Raw genomic sequence first — 22,447 nt, 5'->3', positions numbered from 1 at the left:
GTCGGCAGGGGAATTAGTGAGGGAGGACCAAATCACTGAACAAGCAGGCTGTGTGGGGCGACCAGGCCGGCAGGGCGGTTAGTGAGGTACGACCAAACGACTGAACAAGCAGGCTGCGTGGGGCAACCAGGTCGGCAGGGGAATTAGTGAGGGAGGACCAAATCACTGAACAAGCAGGCTGTGTGGGGCCGTGAGGGGTGACCAGGACGGTGGGGGGGGGGGCAGTTAGGGGCGACCAGGCAAAAAGACAAGTGAGCAATTAGGAGCCAGGGGTCCAGGATTGTGAGAGGGATATTCGACTGCCAGTTTAGGCGCAAGGGGTCCCGGATTGGAGAGGGTGCAGGCTGGGCTGAGGGGACTCCCCCCCACCACATGAATTTCATGCACCAGGCCTCTAGTAGTATTATAAGGAAGCAATTCTAAGTTCCTGGAATTAGGGTCAAGGATAGGGCTTAATTGTAAAGGAGCAATGCTGAAACACTAAAAGGATTCATAGGGTTAGAGCAAGTCCAGCAGCAAAGCTAATTTGATAGCACACCTTTGAGTCACTTAGAGCTTTTTAATTATTCTGCTTGCCTAGTTCATGATTGGTCCCAGATTCAGGAATGAGGGTGGGGGTAGATGCAGGATGATAAGTGGAATAAAATCCCTCTTTTCAATCTATCATTTGACTGAAAATGTGAAAATTATGATAGAAATAATTGTGAGAATTACTTTGCTACATGAATTTGAATTCTCTCTCTCTCTCTCTCTCTCTCTCACACACACACACACACACACACACACACACACACACACAGACACACTACTCACACTCTCACAAAAATGTGGATCCACAAGAAGAGAGCTGAGCCAGCCTTAAGTGTACATAGCCTTCCCTGTGGTGAGATGTGCTCTTCTCCAACCCTAGCCATCTCCCACTGTGACTGGCCCAAAATCCCTCTACTGGTCACTCCTTTGGGAATAAAAAGAGATGGTTGCTGCATAGTTGCTTTAAGGAAAATATATTCCAGATATTTCAGGGAAGATACAGAAGGGGTAGGAAATGCCTCTTTATCCAGGGCTAATCCTATACAAAATTCCTACGTGGGGGTGAAATAGATATTTGCCTCCCTCCCATCTCACCTTTTATAATAATAAACTGGTGATATAGTAAGTAAAATATTTCTCTGAGTTTTGTGAGCCATTATAGTAAATTAATCAAATCTGAGGAGTGGATCCTTGGAACCTGCCATTCCCTTAGAAGCACATGTAACAACCTGGACTTGAGAGTGGCATATGAAGTGGGGGGCGGTAGGAGAGTCTTGTAGGACTTAACCCTTAACCTGTGGAATTTGGTGATTTCTCCAGGTAAATAGCCAGACTTGAATTGAATTACAGGACACCTAGCTGGTGTCCTGAGATGTGCTTGCTGGGGTAACCTTCTCCCTGAAACACATTGGAATTGGTATCAGAACCAATTTGTGCCAGGCATTATATTAAGCACTTAACATGCACTGTTACATTCAGTCCTTAATACAATGCTATGAAGGAGGCACATTCCCTTTCACTCCAGGCACCAAATTCTTCTCTGTATCTGTGAGGAAGGTTAAAAATGAATTTATTCTTGTTCTTAACCTTAGTGGCTGTCAGGTTATAGGCAGCCAGTGGAAGACTGCTGGTTGAGTGATTGAATACTTTGCCTTTGTTGGTCAAACCCTCCAACCATGGTGTGCTACCTAGGCTTGGGCACCTGAGCTCATCCCTGGCTCCACCCACATTAAATTGTATCTTTCCTACATTTATATCCTCAGGGCTTTTATTTCTGCTGGACAGTTGATAAGATAAATTAATCCTGATAGGATGATAGCAACAGATAATTACTGTGAGTGTGTTAATGTGTCACCCCTCCTACATAGCTTATTTGCATGTTAATGGAGCAATTCTGGAGATATTCCCTTAAGGCAAAGGCATGAATCTTGAGGATGAGAAAGCCTGTATCAAGGCAATCTGCAGTGTGGGAGTGAAGTGGAAGGTGGTGATGTACACATCTCAGCACTGACACCATACAGACAGCTGCCTACTCCACCTATGTGTTGTGCCAGCTTTGATGAATAATTGTTAAAAGTAAGAATTATGATCTATTGCTGTCTTAGTTTTATATTAGCTTTGTTGGTTCTCTAGAGCAAAACCTCAAGCTCTTTTGGGCTAAGACAAATGGCTAAGCCTAATGAGATGCATGGTGCTGTGAAATTAGATTAATTAACTAGGATTTGAATTGAAATTGTTTTTGAGATAAAATTTGTCCACAATGTATTATTTTTTTCGTTATTGATTAAGGTATTACATATGTGTCCTTATTCCCCCATTGCCCTCCCCCCACCCCACACCCATTCATGCCCTCACCCCCCTGGTTTCTGTGTTGAAATGTTTGTTTGTAGCACGTGTAGTAGCCACATTGAATGTAATTCTCTTGATACTGGGAAGGGGAGCATGTGGTGGGGCGTCTCAGGAGAAAAAATATTATAGTCTATACCCTTCTCTTATTCTTATCCAGAAGGCTTGGGTTTAACTCACCATGTTGTACTACATTTTATTTAATTGTATTTTTAAGAGTCCTATAAGAAGTATATTACATGGGATTTTAAAAACTTCACCTTTCTAAGACATATGCACATAGTCATCTTTTATATATAAATGATTTATTTTGAGTTTGATGGAGCTAGATGATTTTTAAATAACAGGATGATGTCATTTACCACAGAGAATTAAATCTCTGCCAAATGGCTTATTACCCTAGTGTGAATGCTTAAGATGGACATTTATTCAACAAATGTTTGATGAACACCAACTATATACTGGAAACTGTGAAAGGCACAATGGAAATGTAGATTATTAATAAATAAATATATTTTATATATCCTCAAATCAGATATGGGGTTTCAGACTTTTTTCCCTGCAGAAGAGTTGAATTTTAGAAATTGCTTCCATTTAGTTTCATTGATCTATTTATCTTTTCCTATACTAATATCGTACACTCTTGATTACTGTCATTTTGTAATAAGTTTTATAATCAAGTAGCATAGTTCCTTTAATATTGTTCCTTTTCAAAATTGTTTTAGCTATTCTGACTCTTTTGTTTTTCTACCTAAATTTTAGAATCAGCTTATCGATTTCTATAAAAAAAAACCTTCTGTTATTTTGATCAGGAAGGTAATTTGGAGAAAATCAACATGTTGATATATATCCATTAGCATAGTATATTTTTACATTTATGTAGATCTTCTTTAATTTCTCTCTGTAATGTTACATTGTTTTAAATATACAGGTCTTATACACTTTTATTAATTTTTCTTAACTATTTTATATTTCTTGATGCTATAGTAATTGGCATTTTAAATTCAATGTTCCAGTTTGTTGCTAGTATGTAGAAACACAACCGATTTTCATATATAGATCATGAATCCTATGACCTTCCTAAATTTACTTAGTTTCTCTAGTAGCTACTTTATCAGTACCTTAAGATTTGCTATATATACAGTCATATCATTTGCAAATAAAAGCAGTTTTACTTTTTTCTTTAAAGTCTGTATACCTTTCTCTTGATTATCATATTGTGTGGTCTAGGTTCTTTAGTAGAATATTGAATAGAAGTGGTGAAACTAGACATCCTATTCTTATTTCTTGTCATAGGAGAAAAAATTTTAATGTTTCACAATTAGGTACAATGCTAACTATAACTTTTTTTTAACCCACACCTGAGGATATGTTCTTTTAAAATTGATTTTTAGAGAGAAAGGAAGGGAAAGAGAGAGAGAAACCTTAATGTGATAGAAACATCAATTGTTCATGCTCTGAACGTGGATTGAACCCGCAACCTAAGTATGTGCCCTGACTGGGAATTGGTATACAGGTTGACGCTCTAAACAACTGAGCCACCAGGCCAGGGCTTAACTATAAGTTTTTTAAAGATGCCCTTTACAGGTTTGAGGAAGTTTCCTTTATAGTTTGCAGAAAGTTTTTTTTTTAATTTAAAAAATGAGTGTTAAATTTTGTCAAATAATTTTCTGCACTTATTGAGGAGATTGTATGAATTTTTTATTTTACCCTCTCTATAATGTGAGTAACATTGATTTTTGAATATTGTACCAACCTTGCATCCCTATGATAAACCCTACATGGTTATGATTTATTATCCCTTTGTATATATTGTTAGATTACATTTAATAATATTGTGTCAATGATTTTGTGTCTATGAAAGATATTGTGGTTTTTTTTTTCCCTTGTAATGTCCCTATGAAGTTTGGGTATCAGGGTTGTACTGGTCTAGAAAATTAGTTGGGGATATTTTATCTTTTATTTTCTAAAATAGTTTAAGATTGTTATTACAGATCTAAGATGTTGACGGAATAGAAAGTACACTCTCCTCCTCCCAGGAACAAACTGTAATTGCAGCTATAGTATAGAACAACCAACCTGGATAACCAACTGAGGACTCGCTGAAAAGAAGTATTATAACCAAGGATTTACAGAAGGAGCTACATCGAGACTGATAGGAAATGCAGAGATGTGAAAAGGGCTGGCCCTGCTCCCATGGGCAGTGGCTGAGGTTCCAGAGGGATATCTCCACTGTGGGAAGATTCTCCCTGAGAAGTGTGGGGTCTCAACCCCAAGCTGGGCTTCCCAGACCAGAGCACCAGAGCTAGGAAGAGTTGTCCACATAAGCTTATTATTATTTACTTTTAAAATGTTTGCTAGAATTCAACAATAATACCACCTGGGTAAAAAGTTCTCTTGGAATTGGTTTGAAAACCAGAAGTTCAATGTGTTTAATAGCTATGGAGGTAATTTTTCTATTCCTTCTTTTTTAATTTATTTTTATTTTTTTCTTTATTGATTAAGGTATTACATATGTGTCGTTATCCCCCCCATTGCTTCTTACGTAAGTTTTGCCAGTTTTTAAAGGAATTTTCACATTTCATGTATGATGTTGAATTTATTTCTATAAAGTTATTCCTTAAATTCCCCTGTTTTATCCTCTTTAATTTCTATAGGATCTGTAGTGATGTCCTCACCTTCATTCCTGATATGTCTTCTACCTTATTGGGTGGTAATTACAAATAGGTTGAATGATGTATAATTATGAATGCCCCTCTTTTTAGATTCCATAGCCAGTGTTTCTTAATTTCCAGGCCCTTGTTTCTCTTTCTTCCATAATATATTATTCCTTCCTTCCAAAACAACTAAAATTACCCATTTTTTGGTCTGTATAGTCATATGTCACTTATTGACAGTGATATGTTCTGAAAAATGTGTCTTTATATTTATTTCATTATTGTGTGAACATCATAGGGTACACTTAAACAAACCTATATGGTATACCTACTACATACCTAAGCCATATGGTATAGCCTATTGCTCATAGGCTACAAACCTGTACAACATGTAGGCATTTGTAACACAGTGGTAAGTATTTGTGTATCTAAACATAGAAAATGCTCATTAAAATCCTATATAATAAAAGCCCAGCAACCAAAATGGCAGAATGACCAGAACGACCAGAGACCAGAACCACCGCCTGTCGCCTAGGCTGGCCCCGCCCCCCAGCCAGCAGTTAGGGGTGATCAGGCAGGCAGGCAGAGAGGTTAGGGGTGATGAGGCAGGCAGGCCAGCAGTTAGGGGCATGAGGCAGGCAGGCAGAGCCCCGCTATCGATCGCCTCAAAGAGGGAGACCCAGGCCGCCCACCACAGCCTGGGGGGGGGATGCTTGGTGACTGTGACGGGAAGCGCTGGCAGCGGTGGACGCTGCATGGCGGGGCTGGCACCACTGCAGCTCCTGAGTTGGTATGGTGCCTGCAGCCTGGCCCAGGCCCTGGGGTTGCCGCCTCCACCCATGACTTCTTCAGGGCTGGACTGCCTCTCCTCCTGCTATGATGCCTGGGCAGATCCCGAACCCTTCTGTGACTGCAGGCTCTCTGCCTGGGCTCGGCCCCCTGACTGGACTCCCCAGCTCGGCCCTGACTGCAGAGAAGCTGAAATGTGCTGACATCCACAACCTTGGGGCCATGATTGCCCCTTTGCACTTCCTGGAGGTGAAACTGGGCAAGAGGCCTCAACCTGTGAAAAGTGAGCTAGACGAGGAAGAGGAGTAAAGGAAAAGGCGCCAGGAAAAGAACAAAGTGGCGGCAGCCCGATGCCGGAACAAGAAGTAGCGGAAGGAGTTTCTGCAGTGGGAATCTGAGTGGCTGGAGATCATGAATGCGGAGCTGAAAACCCAGATGGAGGAGCTGAAGCAGGAGTGGCAGCAGCTCATCCTGATGCTCAACCAGCATCGCCCCACCTGCATCGTCAGGACCGACAGCGTTAAGACCCCCAATTTAGAAGGCAACCCACTGCTGGAGTAGCTGGAGAAGAAGTGACCATGGGCTGTGAGGAGGAAGAGGAGGAGGAGGAGATGAGAAGGGAGTGGAGGAGGGGGGCCCCAGAGGGCTCTTCCTTGCTGCATGAAAAACTCTTCAATGAGGCTCAGCACAGCCAGCATCAGCCTGGCTTTTTGGTGAAACTCAGATCAGCCACACCAGGGGAAGAAACCCAGGCTGATGAAACCCAGGACCAAGCACTGAGACCAAAGTAGTCCCTGAGTGGGCCTGTTCTGCCTGGGGCCAGGCTTGCAGGAGGCAGGACAGAGGCTCTGGGCTGGAGAGATGCCCAACCAGGCAGCTGTGGGCACTTCTCTGGCCTCTCCACCAGGGCACCCACCCAAAGGACCTCCGCCAGGAAAAGCCATGAGTTGCAACCAAAATTCGGCTGAGGATGGAACTCAGAGTGCAACTGCAATCTGCCTGCCTCCAGCCCCGACCCTGATCCTGATGCAAGGCTGGAGAAAGGCACAGTGCCAGGCCCTGCTGTACCCACCCACCATGGTCCAGCTCAGTCCTGCCCAGAATGGCAGCCGGGGTGCACCCTCACCGGCCCTGCTGGAGTTGCTGTGGGCACGAGGCGTGGGCGCCCTTCCAAAGCACATACTCACAGAATGTTTACAGACTGGCTGTCCTGGCAGGGCTTTCAACTGTACATGTTTTTTATATTTTCTTTTTCTTTTTTTAATATTTTTTAAAAAGATTTTATACAAGCAATATATAAATGGATTTCTATAATCACTTGATGTGATACAGTATAAATATGCTATGGTTTATTTCTTACTAACAGATATTTAGCAGTTATGGCCATTGCATGTAACTTCTAAGTACTGTAGTCTCTGGGTGTTGGGGGTGGCAGAGGCGGGGGTGCAGTGCATTTCCATCCTGGTAAACCCTTCATAGTACTCAGTTCTGTATCACTCAGTAAACATTACTCTGACTTAAAAAAAAAAAAAAAAAAGAGGGAGGCCCAGGCTACCCGGCCGGTGGTGCTGCATTGGGTGGGCAGGGCCTCCCTTTGTGGGCTCTGCCATCAATCGCCCCACAGGGGAGGCCCAGGCCAGCCAAGCGATTGCACCCCATGCCTGTCGCCTGCAGAGGGAGGCAACCGGTGGCAGGGGAGGAGGAGGGCAGTGCTACACAGATGGCAAGCAGTGGCAGCGGCGGTGGTGGGGCCAGCTGCCTGCAGCCAGGGGAAGGAAAGCCCCAAAAGGCCCCGATCTCAGGCCAGGCCTAGGGACTCTACCCGAGGGGTCCTGGATTGCGAGAGGGTGCAGGCCGGGCTGAGGGACCCCCCAAGTGCATGGGCATCTAGTCTACATATATATAAAACCCTAATATGCAAATAGACCGAATGGCGGAACAACTGAACAACCAAACAACCGGTCACTATGACGTGTGCTGACCACCAGGGGGTGTACGCAGAACATGGAGAGTGTCGGCAGCAGGCAGCAGAGCACGGAACATGGCGGGCATTGGCCGCAGTGGGATGGTGGAGCAGTTGAGCGGGGCACCAGTTGCTGTCATCAGGGCGCCAGATCAAGGCGGGGTACCAGTCGCTGTTATCAGGGTGAGCCTCTGGTGGTTACTAAAAATTCTTTGCTCCCTTGTGCCGCAGTCCTGCTGGGTGTGTGCACCTGCTGCCAGTTCCAGTCCCGCTCACACCTGCTGCCAGCGCCCGGTGTCGGTCTCCATCACTTGGTGCCATCAGCGGGTGCGAGTGGCAGCTGCCAGGCCCGATCACCCCTGAGGTCTTCTCAACCTCCTCCTGCTCCTGAAGGATGATCGGGGAAGCAGCTGCCATGCGCACCCGCTGACAGTGCCAGCCCCGCTTGCACCCACTGCTGGCACCGGCCCCAATTGCTCCACACCATCAGTGGGTGCGAGTGGGGCTGGCGCCATCAGCGTGTGGGAATGGCAGTGGTGGGAGTGGAGCTGCTGGCAGACAGAGGACTGGGGGCCGCAGTGGGAGGGCCCGGGAGGGGGTGTGGAGGATAGGCCAAGACCCACCCCTGTGCCTACTGCAGCCTCGCGGCCCACAGTTCCTTTCAAGGTGCACGAATTCGTGCACTGACCCCCTAGTATAGTATAAAAGATAAAAAATGGTTCACCTGTATAGGGCACTTACCATGAATGGAGCTTGCAAGATTGGAAGTTGGCTTGAGTGAGTCAGTGAGTGACCAGTGAGTGAATGTGAAGGCCTAGGACAGTGGTTGGCAAACTCATTAGTCAACAGAGCCAAATATCAACAGTACAAGGATTGAAATTTCTTTTGAGAGCCAAATTTTTTAAACTTAAACTATATAGGTAGGTACATTGTTACTAACTTTATTAGGGTACTCCTAAGGCTTAGGAAGAGCCACACTCAAGGGGCCAAAGAGCCGCGTGTGGCTCGCGAGCCGCAGTTTGCCGACCACGGGCCTAGGACATTACTGTAGACAAGCATCACCACCAACATATGAGCAATGCATTGTACTGTGACATTACTAGCCATTAGCAATTGTTCAGCTTTATTGTAATCTTATGGGACTGTATATGCAGTCCATCATTGATTCAAACATTGTTATGTGGTGCATGACTGTGTAAACTACTGCTTTTTTTTCCAGGGGACTTTTAATCAATAAGGAACAATATACTATCTTGAATTAATCACACATGATTCAAAAAATAGCTGCCACCTTTTAACTTTGATGAGCTACAGTAGTTTTCAGATTGTTTGAAAACAACCCAAAATTTGGTGTTAGTGTAAATGCTTGAATTAATCATCCAGAGTTCATAGTCCTATAGATGTTCTAAAATTCTGGTGAGTGAAACGTAAAAGTAGTTAGGAAGTATACAATCTTAGCTGAAAATTAGATTAGTGTCTTTTAAGGCAGCTTCATACAAAATTTTTTAAAAATATTTTTTTAAATTGATTTTTAGAGAGAGAGGAAGGGAAAGGGAGAGAGAAAGATACATTTATCAGCTGCCTCCCACATGCCCCCTTCTGGGGATCCAGAGGGCAAGCCAGGCATGTGCCCTGACTGGGAATCAAACTGGCAACTTTTCAGTACCCAACCAACTGAGCCACACTGGCCAGGGCCAAACTTTTATTTAAAAGATATATGCATATGATGGAGAGTTTGTGGACAATATATATCAGTCATAATTTCAACAATGTAACTGCTGTCATTTTTATGCATTTTCATTTGGTCCTTTTTAGGTGTTTTATTTAGTGCTTTTTATGCACAGATTTGTTTTGACTTAGTTATAAACAATAGGGTATATTTATTTTTCTATCACTTAACATATCATAAGCATATTTTCAAGTATTTACATAGTTTGCCTTTACTTTTAATGGTGGCATAATTGTAAATCAAGTGGCTGTATCAAAATAGAACTATTTACCTACTTTGACCTATTGGATTCCTTTCCCAGTATTTGAATTCTCTAAACAATGATTAGATGAACATCTAAATATATATATATATAACTTTTCTCTTTATTTTGCATTATTTAATTAAGATAGGTTAATATATGTGAGGTTATAGTCAGAAGTTAAATAGAAAAGCCACTGGATTTTTTTAAAAATTGGTTAACTGTAGAGATTTTGTGATCATGAAATTCCTGTTGGAATTTCTTATATGTTGAAGATGGCATTTAATATTGTTATCATGGGATCTCAATTTTGCATACAAAAAATATCTTGAGCAACAGGTAAGGCACAGTGTAGCAGAAACTTAGGCAAATGTTAGACCTTTCAAGGTAATGGATTTATAAGGAACCCAGGTCTAGAAGAAGAATGTGGTGAAGGCATGGTGGGGCTGCATATGCTGTTAATTTCATTGAAAAGTGAGAAGGCATGTAACAGCTTAAGAAGTTTCATTGCTGAGAGATCTGAGACATAGCTATTGGGAGGGTCCTTGTTTCATAGAAAACTCATTTAAATATTCTCTAAGAATTCAAAGATTCAAACAATATGGTTGCTTCTAAGGTTGTTGAGCATTAAATTGGCTTGTATTCAGAGGGAAGCATTCAAGTATTTCATAGGAAAATGCTTCAAAGAAAATGTTGTATGATCAAGTAAATCCTAGTACAGAAGCCTCCACGCTTGAAAGAATCAAGGCTTTCAAATTTTTCCTCAGCATAAGGTTTAGGTATTATATGATAGTGACAACTCCATTTCATTTCTTAATTAAGAGGAAAAAGGTCACCCTGACCATCATGCTCAGAAAGATTCATGAAAAAAGTCAAAAGTAAAAGTGCTATGATACCATTGGACTAGCCTTTCTCAAATAAATTGCATACCTTAATATTTAATTTTCATTTACTCTAAAAATCAAGGAAAAGGGGATACAAGAAATAAACAAGAAATAACTTCTTATTTAACATCTATAAGATTTTGAGTTGAGCTATTATTAATATTATTATTGTAAAAATTAACAGTGATTACCTCTTTTTATGTTTTCCCCTGTGTCAGATTGTACACCATCTTTCTAACTTATATCCTGATTATTGATTAGAGACTGCAAACTTTTAATTAGCAGATCCCCCCCCCCTCACAACTGGCGCTGCAGCTCAGTATACTTGACGTGCCACATTTAATTTTCAGTGCTTTTTAAAATGATGTTTGAGGTGTGATGTTGTGTAGAAATGTCAGGACTACTGACTTGTCAACCTCATTATGCTGTGCTCCAGTGACTGCTTCCCAAACATTAATTACATTGCACAGAGACCATGTCTATTGTTTTTCGTTTTTTTCCCTTTAAACTATGAACTGTAAATTGCTTTAAAAATTAAATGCAGCTAATTAGTGTTTATAATATTCTCTTAATTAAACACAGTTGGAGGTCCAGGCTATGTAGTATATGAAACAGTGACAGCATTGCCAAAAGATAGCCCACACCCAGTTCATTTTCTGTGACAAGTAGTTGGTAAATGATTACTGCTCATGCCACATTTGTCAACCTGTGTGTATTCTGATGTCAAGATACCTTAGAGATATAAATGACTACTTATCTCTAAGCATAGTGGTTGTCACCCATGTGTTAGTCACACTTGCTCATGAGTAAGTGCTTTAAGGTGACACTGCATCAAAGAAAGTTATAGTGGGCCTAGAGGGTGATTCAGAGGTCCATGTTTTGATGGTGATGTTTTTATAAATTCAGCAGGATTGAAGAATCAGATGCCCCACTAATTCTAATATGCTTTGTACTACTTCCAGGGAATGAGAATTCAGTAAACTATATTTAAATGTAAAACTATAATGAATGGAGTTTAGTCTGTCTTTGAATATTCAGAAGGCACTTCCGGTTTATGCTGTTCTTCAGGGTCATCATGAGAGATGTCTATGATGGTACTGTCTGAAGCTCCAATCAGTAGACATTTCTTGGTGACAGTGTGCCAGAACCCAGAATGTTGACTGTAATTTGAACGCTTTGTTGAAGAAGAAAGAGTCAGAGTCAGTTACTGTGGGCATTTTTTAATGTAGATATTTGAAACAATACCAAGTAAGACTTGGTGGAAAATAAAGTTCTAGAAATAGCAATTTCTTTTCAGTAACTATTTTTTAATCTTCACCTGATATTTTACTATTGATTTTTAGAGAGTGGAAAAGAAAGGGAAAGACAGAGAAATGTCAATGTGAGAGAAACACATTGATTGGGTGTCCTGACCAGGGCGGGCCCAGCCAGGGAGGAGCCTGCAACCCAACCAAGGTACAAGTTATGTGCTCTTGACTGGAATGTGCCCTTCAGTCTGACATTCTATCCACTGACCCAAACCAGCTAGAGCCTTTTTTAGTAACCTGAAACCAATAGCTTCTCAGGACTACTCCAGCATTGGCAGAGGGGGAAAGAACCCTAGCTTTGTATCATTAAATCCTACTAGAATAATTGTATATAAACACACGAATACTACAATTCATAAGAAGTACCAAATTCTCAACCTACGCAGCAGTGTTAATTCATATGTTCAAGCAACCAATGATGTGACACTCAGTCCCTCTGAGGCTGTAGAAGAGAAAAAATTCATGTGTTAGTTTCTATCTAGGGATGAGCTTAATTCTCTCTACTTAATATTAAATCCATAGAAGATATTCTGAGGATTTAGGCCCATCCTGTCTCCACCCTGAGGCTTGAATAATCAGGTCCAGCTAGAACTCTGCTCCATAAAACCAGGGGTTGCTGGAATACTTTGGCTTTGGAGACTCAAAGGAAAGCCCATTCCACACAAGATATCATCCTTAACAGTCTCCTGTGGGGCCTAAGTTTCAAAACTGGAAATGAATACCTTTAGTCAAAGAGCTTAATTTCCAAAGACCTCTGAAAAATGAACTTCTTCTGAGAGGAATAACTCATTTAGTTCTGATTAGTCATTAATCACTTTGAATAAGCTGTTGACAGGTAGACATCTGGAAAAGATGTGAGAGAAGGGGACATATAGATCAAGTAACCTTAAATGAAGGAGAGGAAAGAGGGGTAGGTTTAGAGTAGGGATGAAGGAAAGGTGCTAGAGTAGGATTTTTATTCAGTTTGGAAGCAGCAAAACGACCCTGGGATTCTGAAGTAAGGGGAAGAGATTTCCTCCGTGTGTGTGTGTGTGTGTGTGTGTGTGTGTGTGTGTGTGTGTGTGTGTACATGATTGGGAGAGAATGTGGTGATGTTAGAGAAAAACTGCACCTACCAATTGTAATCTATGAGAATTGGGAAATTATTATTCAAGAGCATTGTTATCTTGAAATTTTTATTACGTGAACTCCTTTCCTTTTCTTGGTGTTATTTCATGCCTCTATGTCAAATTTTCTCATCATTTCTTGTATGCACCATCCTCTTGTCAAAATTTTGCTCCATTTCAAGCAGTCTGATTCAGTGAGACACTATTGTGTATTATTGCTCAAGTTTGGGCTGGTGACTTTTTCAACCTAATCTACTTATTCATGACTCATGAAATGAGATGTCTCTGTATATGTGTGTATTTCAAGCAGTATGTTAGGTATTTTACTTGCTTCTGAGATATATGCAGTTGAATAAGTTACCAAACCTATTTAAGCCTCTATTTTCACACCAATAAAAGGAACAGTAAGATGCTAATGAGTTAATGACAACAAAGATGCAGTCAGCATTGAGGAAGTTAGTGCTTCCTGTTGTCCCTCATTAGAGTAGGAACTTTACATATTATTTTAAAGCTAGAGGCTCCCTTGGCCTGGTCTGCACCCTCTTGCAATCCGGGACCCCTCAGGGTATGTTAGACTGCTGGTTTTGGCCTGATCCCTTGGCCTATGGGGATCAGTCCAAAACCGGCAGTCCGACATCCCCCAAGGGATGTAGTAGTGCCTGAAGTGGCAGGCAGCCAGGGAGGAGCCCGAGCCTGGGCCAGGCACTGTGCCACTCCTGCTCAGCCCAGTCCCACTGCACCTGCCTCCGCTACCACTCAGTAGTGTTGCCACAGCTGCGCTTGCCAGCCGTGAGCCCGGCATCTGGTGCCCATAAGTCAGCTGAGCAGTGCTCCCTCTGTGGGAGTGCACTGACCACCAGGGACAGCTCCTGCATTGAGCGTCTGCCCACTGGTGGTCAGTGCACATCATAGTGACCGGTCGACCGGTCATTTGGTCATTCAGTCACTTAGGCTTTTATATATGTAGCTGGTATGTGATGATTCTCTTCCTCATTATAATATTAGAATATGGTCATTGTAAAAGAAAAAGAGGACAACAAAAAGAAGACAGTAAGAAGTTGCCTTTAGTGTCACCATCTAATAATCAACCAAAGAATTATACCATTTAACAATTATTGATACCTTAATGCTATATATCTTACACTTTTTGCTATAAAGTTCATCCAACAAATATTTTGTTAATTCTTACATCAATGTTGTAAGTAGATATTGTCATGCCAATTTTATAGGAAGTTAAGAGAATGGAAGAGCTGGACTCAAATGCTCTGTCCCATATTTTGCTTCTCATTCTTTTGTAATAGAAGTAGTCAAGGACGCATAGTCCTCCCTGTAGCCAATAGGTGTCTGTCCTCTGAACAAACTCTTCCCCTGTACAAACCAACTTCCAGGATGGAGTCATCTGCATGTTCGACAAGCTGTATCAAATGAGTAGATTCGCCATACCAGCTGGAGGAACAAGCCAACCATAGCGACGGTGATATTTCTATCAATGATTAGATCTTTTGTAAAGACCCCTGTCTCACACAGTGAACCCCTCTTCTTAAACATATGGTTTTCTCTCTAAATTGGTATTTTCCCTGATAGTTTCTACTGAACTGTTAACAAAGGTTCTTGTAGCAGAGCAAAAATTTCTTGTTCTTAAAAATCTACATAAGAAAGGATGAAATAGTACCATTTGCAACAATATGGATGGACCTTGAGAACATTATGCTAAGTGAAATAAGTCAGACAGAAAAAGCTAAGAACAATATGATTTCACTCATATGTGGGATATAAAACTGAAACTCCTGGACACAAATAGCAGCATGGAGGTTGCCAGAGGAAAGGGGGTGGGGTGAGAAGGGGGTCCTAATATAAGGTGACAGGAGAAGATTTGACTTGAATGGTGGGCATACGGTGCAATGTAGAGATTATGTAACATAGAAACTCACACCTGAAACCTTGTTCATGTTGACCAATGTCACCACAGTCGATTTAAAAAATAAAAATTTAAAAAAATCTTACAGAGATATCTTCTTTAAATAGCCCATGGTACCCTTCTCCCCAGTATCTCCCTTCCCTGCTGGAGATGAGGTAGCCTTACTTGCAATGATTAGATATTTTGTACCAAACTAATGGGCAAAAAAATTACCCATGGCAAAAAAGGGGCAAAAATATTATTCTGTATAAAAGCAATAGCTACCTCTGCCCTACACTCTTAGTATTCTTCATCTACTTCCTGATTTAACTTTTCTGGGCATTATTTTCATTATCTGAAATTTTAAATCCTTATTCCATTACCAGAGATAAACCTAAGAGTCAGTTGTATCCCCAGTTTTTCTGAGCTGATAGGGAATCCAGATGACAACCTAGAGGCCTTCTCCATAGTGGATAATCTGGATAGCTTATACCCACAAATGGGTCAAGCATATTGTATTTAATGTTCCATCAAGCCATGCCAAGTCCATGCTCTCATGGGTTTAGATTTCAAAAGAAAGGGCTAGGAGGTTGTGCATTTCCTGGCATGTGGTATGCCTCTTAGTGAAATGAACGACACTTTGCAGACCAAAAGCTGGCATGAAACATACCTTTGATTTCATCAGCAAGCATGCCATATGTCACAGAATTCTACTGCTTCCTCCCTGTTATTTCATTTGAGTGCCTCTTTCCTGCACATGTCTTTTGGTTGCAGTTAAGCAAAATGGATAGTACAGTCAATTGATGTAAATATCTTCAATTCAATTGGGCCTAAGTTATTTTAAGTATTACTAAATTAATTGTATTCTGAGTTTGATATTCTTTATGCGAGGCAACATGATATAGTGAAAAGAGCACTAGACTAGGAGTAATGAAACCTGGGTTCTTATTCAAGGTCTGTTACTGCCTTGCTATTTTTGCAAATATTTGAGGCTCTGTTTTCCTGTGTGAAAGTAGGAGTAATAATATCCTCCCAATGTGCTATGTCAGAGAGGTGTAGGCATATAAACTTCAATACTGTATGTGAAATTTAAACATTTTAAAATGTCTACAAGTGCTTTGCAAAATACAAACTATTAATATATACCATCTAATACATGGCTGAATAGTCACACATCTGTATGAACATAGAGCAGAAAGCAAAGTCCCGAATTAAAGTTTTCTACACAAAAGTTGTAGTTCCTATTTTTCTGATGAAAAAATAATATATCCTCAAAGTAGGAAATAAGGAAAATATAAAGGAAATAAAAATGATGCATACAAAATACACACAAATAAAAATCCTATATAATAAACGGATAATATGCAAATAGACCAAACAGCAGAACAACCGAAACAACCGAACAACCGGTTGCTATGACATTCACTGATCACCAGGGTGCGTGTGCGGAACATGGTGGGTGTTGGCCGTGGGGGGATGTTGGAGCAGGTGAGCAGTGGTGCCAAACCAAGGCGGGGCACCAGTTGCTGTCATCAGGGTGAGCCTTTGGTGGTTACTGAAAATTCTTTGCTCCCACGTGCCGCAGTCCCACCTGGTGCTCGCACCTGCTGTCAGCGCTGGCCCCACTTGCACCTGCTGCCAGCACCAGCCCAGCTTGCACCTGCAGCCGGTGCCAGAGCCGCCGCTCGCACCCACTGCTGGTGCCCGGCGCTGGTCCCGATCACTCTGTGTCATCAGTGGGTGCGAGTGGTGGCTGTGGGCCCTGATCGCCCCTGGGGGCTTCTCCACCTCCCCCTGCTCCTGAGGGGCGATCGAGGCAGCAGCTGTCACACACACTCGCTGATGGTACTGGCCCCACTTGCACCCGCTGCTGGCGCCAGCCCCAATTCGTCCGCGCCGTCAGCGGGTGCAAGCAGGGCTGGCGCCACCAGCATGTGGGAGCGGCGATGGTGGGAGTGGGGTTGCTGGCAGAGAGGGGACCGGGGGCCACAGCAGGAGGGGGCTAGTAGGGGTGCGGAGGATGGGCCGAGACCCGCCCCTGTGCCTGCCATAGCCTCGTGGCCCACAGTTCCTTTCAAGGTGCACGAATTTGTGCACTTGAGCCCCTAGTATACTTCATAATCACACAACACCCCACAACAGGGTGGGGGCAAAAGTGGGTTTACAGTTGTGAGTATGTGAAACACAGACTTTATTCTTGTATTATTATTTACTAATTATTGTATTATTTTCCATACAAACAACTGTAAACCCACTTTTACTCCAACCTGTATTTTGATGTATTTCCTTTCAGTGTTTAAATTTTTGTTCAAATAATTGGTAATAAACTTTTATGTATGAGGCATACTGTTTTTCTGATTAAAAATTAATAAAAGCTAATTAAGAAGAATTTAATAGAAAGTTGAAGTTCTTTGTAATCACCCTTGGTTCCCATGAAACTAATTTTAGCAATTTTTCATTATTAATTCAGTTTTGTATCTTACTTTTATTTAATTTTGTATCCTGTGTGCCCTACACTGGAATAGGAACTTAACCTAATATATCAAATTATCAACAATTCTTTAAAAATGTTTTGTTTTAACTTTTTATTATCTAAAATTTTAAACATATAAAAGTAGAGAGCATGATTGAATGAACCCCAACACTCACCCATCATATAACTTCAACAATTTTCAATGCATGGGAAATTTTACTTCATCTACCTCCCCACCCAACTCCCTCTCTTACCTCCCAAGATGTTTTGAAATAAGTTCAAGATATCATATAATTTTATTCATGAAACTTCAGTATCTGATTATAAGATATGAAGATTCTCTTTAGCCTAACTATAATACCATTTCACCTTAAAAATAAACAATACATTTTAATATCAACAAATATGCTCTACCCTTCCAAATTTCCCAGACTATCATATAATGTATGTGTAGGTTTTTTTTTGTCTGAATGAGAATCCTAGAAAGGTATACATATTATAATTTATAGATATACTCATTACATCTCTTTTAGTCTGTATATTTCCCTTTCCATTTTTTTTGCAATTTATTTGTTGAATCTAAATATTCTTTCCTATACAGTTTGCATCCCTATTGCATTATTTGATTCATTTCTCTATTCTAGTACTTCCTATAAACTGGATGTTAGAGCTAGATATTGTTGCTTAGTAGAAAGACAATGCAGGACACATAGGTATTTTTTAAATTCTGGAAGCCACAAAAAAAATAAACAGGTGAAATTAATTTTAATAATATATTTTACTTAACCTAACATTCCAAAATGTTATCCTGTTAATATATAATCAATATAAAATTATTAACAAGACTTTTTACATTGCTTATCTTATATTAAGTCTTTGAAATATTAACCAACACCCTGCAAATCCTAATATATAACCTTTCTATAAATTTTTGCCATTAAAAGATCAGTGATTTAGGCAGGATTTCTGGCTGTGTCCTGCTGAGTATCCATTTCTTAAAAATCATCTATGAATTATAAAACTTGACAAGTTGACAAAAACAACCTTTAAGCACCCTGGAAATCAACTAAAGTTCTACAAAAATCCAATAATCAGTTATACTTGAATAAACTATTTTCCTTCGGTAATAAAAGTGGGAATCTATGGTATTTTTGCCTGGAGTTGCTCATACCCCACTCCCTCAGATTGATCAATTCTCATGGTGGGGCAGGATTAAGAATTGTAGCTGCACTATTATGGTAGATGGTTCACTTGATGTGGTGAGGTGCATAATGCCCTTGTGCAGCGACACTGTTGGTAGAAGTGACCACCTTGGTGAAGTTGGGCCAGTGGGAAGGGGCAACAGTTCTGCAAACCTGAGGTTGTGAAAACATATTCCTATCTGAGACTGTGCACATATGCAGCAGACAGTGGAGACTTGAGAGGGCTCAAGCCAGCCACACACTGTCAACTCTGTGGCAGTGCACAGAGGAGATATATAAAAGCTCAATGGAAAAGAAAAGTTGTGGCAAACTTAAAAATGATATGAACTTTGAATGTGCTCCCTTTCCCACACACAGATCTATTGGCAGGAGATAAAACCCTTACAGGCTTGAGATGGTTTAGCACAACCTCTGTACAATCATTGACCACAAAACTACAAAGTTCACTCTTAGGAAGCCAGGCTTAAAATAAAAGAATATAACAAAAATCCTGATATATAATCTAAAATGTCCAGTTTTCAACAAAAAAACGAATTATACAAAAAAAGGAGAGCATGACATACACTCACTAAAAAAAAAAAAAAAAGTCAATTTAAACTGTCTCTGTCTCCTATGTAGCAATTAACCAACAGGTCTTCAAAGCAGCTATTATTGTGTTCAAAGAAGGAAGGGAAAACATGAATGAAGACTTAATGGAAAGTATAACAAAAATGAACAAAGTAGTGGTTTTGAAGAGGAAAGTAGAAATTATAGAAAGAACAAAATGGAAATTCTATGATTGGAAAGCACAATAATTGAAATGTTCACTAAAGGAACTCAACAGCAGATTCAGGCTGGGAGAAAGGGTTTGGTAACTTGAATGTTGATCTATAGAAATTGTCCATTGTGAAGAACAGACAGAAAAAAATCAAAGAAGAATGAACAGAGCCTCAGGTACATGTGAGGCAGCATAAAAAATATCAATATATGCATAATAATACGACCAGAAGGAGAGGTGAAAAAGAAAAGGCAGAACATCCTTAGCAAAAATATTTGCAAATTTAACGCAACATGTAAAAAAAGATTATATTCAGAAGTAAAGAGGATGTGAAATACTGATACATGCCACAACATGGATGAACAAGAGCACTATGAAAGTGTTATGAAAGAACCCAGATGCAGAAGACCACATATTGTATGATTCTACTTGCAGAAAATGTTCAGAATAGGCAAATCTATAGAGACAGAAAGTATATTAGTAGTTGCCACGGCCTGGAGGGAGGTTAAATTGGGAGTGACTGCTTAATGTATGTGGAAATTATTTTTAGGGTGAAAGAATATTTTTTAAAACTGGATGGTGGTCATGGTTTCATAACTCTATAAATGTACCCCATATCTTTGAATTTTACATTTAAAATTTTTGAATTGTATATTATGTAAATTATACTTCAATAAAGCTGTTTAATAAAGAAATAGTAAATACACCAACAACAAGAATAAAACAAAAATATCAGTAACATTGACTCCCTGAGTAACATTTTTCAAAACAATAGATAACCTAGAATTGATACATTTATAATTGCAAAATTCATTAACTTACAATAGTATCTATAAAATACTTTACCATTTACATGGTATTTTCATATGTATTATTTCAGTGGGAATATTTCTTCCAGCACTCTGAGAGAGAAGGCCATTTGGCCTTTATTATGCAAAGGAAGTGAGGTTAGCTGATTTATTCAATGTCATACAGTAAGTGGCACAAGATGGGTCCAATCTCAGACTTACTGACTCCAAGTTCAGTGACCTTCCTACTACATTATGCCAACCTTATTCTCTATGGCGGCAACCCAGTTGTAATTACGTTGTATTACTCCCTGTAGGTGAATATGGAAACTTAAGATATTAGAAGAGGGAATCACAAAGGTGAAAATTACAGTGCAATCTGTGCTGTGTTCTTATTGCGTGTTTGTTGGTAGGAAGCTGAAGAAGTCTAGTAAATTTCCTGCTTGTGGCCTGGAATGGTGCAGAGATCTGTATCAGACTGATCACACATTGACCCAGCAGCACCAAGTCAATTCAAATCTCTTTTCATCTGCGGTGTCCAGTAAATGCAAATTGTGGTAGACAAGGGAAATTGTGTTGCAGACCCACACTTGGTAACCTTGCAGGACAGTCATGTCTTTATAATTTCATTGGTTTCACTCATGGCATCTTGGGACCCTTCTACTCAGGTCTTAATTCCCTCTTTTCTGGGCATCTTTATGCCATCCTTGCCCAGGAAGCTTATTTTGTTACATAAGCAAGGCAAAATACCTTTTAGATGCTGTGTAAGCTCTAGAGGCCACCTGATCTCCTTCTAAGCTGCAACCTAAAGTCTTGCCTGAGTTTTCCACTCTGGTTCTATCTGCTTCCTTTGAATCTTTTATCAGAGAATCTGTGACCCTTGTATAGCAAAGAGATTAAGCATATACTAGTAGGCTCTGGAGCTGGACCTTTTTTATTTGAATTCTAGCTCTATCAGCTGTGTGATCTTGGTGAAATTACCTAACCTTTCTATGCCTCTGTTTTTTTTTGTGTTTGTGTGTGTGTTTTTTCATTTGTAAAATGAGGAAAATACCTCACTATGAAATTTTCAAGGCTTAAATGCAATTATGGATGTAACGTTCTTAAAGAGTGCCTGAATCTTCTTTCTAGTCCTTTTACTTAAGCAAGCTGATAACTGAACTTATACTGGGGGCTTTCCTATGGTACTTGTATGTTTAAAACGTTCAATCATATTATTTTCATGTGCTAGCCATAGAAGTCCTATGAGGTTCATAGGATTAATGATATTAGATCCCCCCACTTTATAGATAAGAGAATGGTGGCACACTACTTTGTCATAAAGCTTGGTCGAGAACTTACATTTTAGGATTCTCTCATAGGGCTCTTTGTAATATAACCTGCTGTCTTTTGTCTAGTTAGGTTTTATCCAGAAAAGCAAAATACTTGGTGCAAACCTCTGCAATCAATTATTAACCTCTGTTTCCACCTCTACAATTAAGTCACCTAAGGGTCTACTTCTTTGTATCATAAGTTAAGTTAATTTGGTTAGCTACTCTTCTGTCTCATATTTAAGGTAATTGAAAATGAAGTTCAAGTAGTAAGCAGTAAAAATATTTCTGCGCCCAGCTGTTATGCATGAAACTTGAGAGGGTTATAGGTAAAGTGCAGATTTGACTAAACTAATGGAGAAGATGGATGGCAATAGAGAGCTATGCTAATGCTTGTTATTTGCAAACTAGAAGAAAGTGATATCTTTTGCTGTTCAGTACCATATTTAAAGCTTGTAACTTTTCAAGATAGCATATTAAATTTGATGCTACATTTTGGATAAGTATGTTAATGCTAAAATTACTATGGAATGTACAAAACCCGAGTGGATTCATTGTAAGAAAAATGAATTGAATATGATTGTTTACTTGGGGAAATAAGCAGCTATTGTTCTTCTCAAAAGAGTAAAAAAGCTATTTATACATTGAGCTACCTTCAATTTTCTTGAAAATTGTTCCCCATATGAACAGTTTAGCTCATTTACATAATTTACCACAAAGGATATTGAGAAGTTATAAGAGAAAGATAATTTGAAATTACTTTAGGAAGTTGTTTCAGTTCCAAAAGAGATGGTGTGATAGAGGTAGCTGTCACTGCAACTTAGGGATGTATTATTATTTTCAAATTACTAAGGGATAGAGATGTTATAGGTACTTACACAATTAAAAAAAAACCTGTCTCAATGAATTTGAAATATAAATCACAGATTCTGGACCCTGATTTTGGCATGCACTAAGCTGTTGTCATT

At 40.1% G+C, this 22,447-nt stretch overlaps 1 protein-coding gene and 1 pseudogene across 3 annotated transcripts in view; both read left to right on the top strand.

The window, feature by feature from the left end:
- Positions 1-22,447, top strand: part of TENM1 (teneurin transmembrane protein 1) — a 913,380-nt gene that overhangs the window by 255,759 nt on the left and 635,174 nt on the right. The gene's annotated exons all lie outside the window — the stretch shown is intronic.
- Positions 5,883-6,602, top strand: LOC102249152 (annotated as a pseudogene).

This window comes from Myotis brandtii, unplaced genomic scaffold, assembly GCF_000412655.1.
Source record: "Myotis brandtii unplaced genomic scaffold, ASM41265v1 scaffold39, whole genome shotgun sequence".
Classification (NCBI taxonomy): Eukaryota; Metazoa; Chordata; class Mammalia; order Chiroptera; family Vespertilionidae; genus Myotis; species Myotis brandtii.
Note: the sequence above shows the minus strand (reverse complement) of the source record. Positions and strands in the feature narration are given on the sequence as shown.